At 38.5% G+C, this 2,438-nt stretch overlaps 1 pseudogene; it reads left to right on the top strand.

Annotated features, from left to right (window-relative positions):
* Window positions 1–663: 663 nt before the first annotated feature.
* On the top strand, window positions 664–1,052 carry LOC105537138 (annotated as a pseudogene).
* Window positions 1,053–2,438: the final 1,386 nt, after the last annotated feature.

Raw genomic sequence — 2,438 nt, 5'->3', positions numbered from 1 at the left:
AAACTTTCTATATATCAGTGAATTGCATCCTCCAGCTCCTTTTCTGATTTAAAGGTTGACTGGAGTTGTGCCGTGGTCTCATGTAGTGCTGTTTTCTGAGATACCCTTTGGGTTGGAGATTGTCCCAGCTCGCGTTGTCCCATCAACTGTCCTCCTGTAGTATGCTGAGAGTAGTGCCATCTTTGGTGAGCACCAGGCCTTGGACCCAGCTCCCCTGGAGCATCTCATGGTCATTTTCCCTCAACTTCTGCTGTATCCTTCAGATGGGAAGGAGAGAGCAGAAACCCACCCTTCTCCCCTTGAGTCGAAAAATGACTTCCAGGCTGGCCAATAGCATAGGCTGCTCCATGACGGGATTGTAATGGCTTCCGCGAGCATGCGTGTTCCTTAAAGGAAGCCGGGAAAAGGCGCCTTAGAGGTGTTCTAAACGCAGAGCACCTCTGTAAGATCAAGCTTCATGCCCAATTAAACGCTGACCGCAGTTGGTTAGCTCACTATTCTGTGCGGCTGCTGAAGAGATGAGCCTGGCCAGGTTAAAGCTCACATGACCTGAGTGTGGCCCAGATGAACCAGGTATGCAACCACAGGTAAAACCTAAGTACACAGAGTGAGGCTAGTGGACTGAATTAAGAAGTGGATACTGGGGAGGCCGCAGCGGTAAAAATGGCGGCCGAAAAGGCGGGAGGTAAGAAGCCTGAAAAGTCGCAGCAAGCTGGAGCTGCCGGAGGACCTGAGGAAGAAGCAGAAAAATCTGTGAAAGCTAAGACTGTTTCTTTCAGTAATGGAGGGGAAAGTTCCAGTCGCAGCGCTGAGAAGCGATCAGCTGAAGAAGCTGCAGACCTCCCAGCGCTGAGAAATGATCCGTGAAGAAGACGCTGCAGACCTCCCAACAAAGCCTACAAAGATCCCCAACTTTGGATTTGCCATAGGTAGTCAGACGACAAAGAAAGCGTCAGCTATATCCATCAAACTTGGATCAAGTAAGCCTAAAGAAACTGTTCCAACTCTTGCTCCAAAAACTTTCAGTAGCAGCAGTTTTTCATGAAGATTAAGATGGATACACATCAGCTGGACCAAACTCCTTCAATAAAGGAAAGCATGGGTTTTCTGATAACCAGAAACTATGGGAGCGAAATATAAAATCTCATCTTGGAAATGTCCATGACCAGGACAATTAAATGATGTTTTGAAATTGGGGTGTGGGATGGGTGGAAAGTTAAAAGGAACAGTTTCTTTTTTTTTTTAAAGAATGGTATAAGACTATCTTTGGAGCCACTTTTTTTTTTTTTTTTTTTCCTTTTTCTTTTTTTTAAAAGATCGAGTGGTACACTAATAAATGAGAGTTTGAAATTAGAGGTAATTTATGTTTTATCTACAGATTTCAAGACATTTGCTAGTTTTGTAGTTTCATATGATTAGTTTTCAAAGGTTACAGATAATAAATAAATCAGAAATGTTATCTTTTTGAGAACTGCATTTTTTTTTTTACACAACTATTAGCACAGTAAGAGGGAAGCACAAAAAGTTATTGTTTGTTTAAAACTGCAAGCACTTAACTCTCTTAACTCCCTTATTACCTAAACTTGCCTGGCTGCCAGGAACAGCCTTATAGAGAGAGGGAGTATTGTATTCGGAGGAAAATGCTACTGAACTATTGACTGAAAGTAAATTTAGATAAAATTAAAATATAGCTTTTTTTCCTTATGGGCGTTTGTTTTGTTTCAAGTCATCGTAAATTAGGTATTACATTGCTATCAGTGGATACAGACGCTTAGCTCTTAAAAGAATTTTTTAAAAATGTAAACTGTTGAATATTTGAAATAGCCCACTTTACCTTAATGAGTCTTGTCTGTCTTTGTTAGTCTTCAAAGAAAAACCATTTGCTACAAAAGTAAATCAGTATTTTCAATGTGCTGCTCTTGTTTTTGTTTATTAGCTAGTTCCTGTAAGCATTTCCACCAGAACTTGACACAAATCATAAGGAAGCGGTTTCTTTTAAAATACAAACCACCACCAAAAATTTAAATGTACATATTGCTTAAGTATTTGGCTGTTTTTATTTTTTAAAAGGTATAAACACCAAAAAAATTAACATTGTATGAAGATGGAAAACAAGAAGATGCACTTTCTGTAACTTTGTTTAAGGATTTAAATTACTAACTTGTGAAATCCAATTTGAATTGAACTTAACTACTGGCTTTCTTACTAGTAAAATTATATGGTTTATTTGAAATGTATACATATTGACCAATGGCCTCTCAAAAAAGCACATTTTAGGTACTGAAATAGAAGGAAAGGAAATGCATCTTCAAACATTTTTTGGAATCTCACCACATATACCTTGTTAGATTTGTGTATTGTAGGATGTTTGTTTTTGGATTTTTGTATTGTATATGAACTTTTAAAAAAACGTAACAGTTAAACACATCTTTAAAAGC

Source organism: Mandrillus leucophaeus, unplaced genomic scaffold, assembly GCF_000951045.1.
Source record: "Mandrillus leucophaeus isolate KB7577 unplaced genomic scaffold, Mleu.le_1.0 Scaffold169, whole genome shotgun sequence".
Lineage (NCBI taxonomy): Eukaryota > Metazoa > Chordata > Mammalia > Primates > Cercopithecidae > Mandrillus > Mandrillus leucophaeus.
Note: the sequence above shows the minus strand (reverse complement) of the source record. Positions and strands in the feature narration are given on the sequence as shown.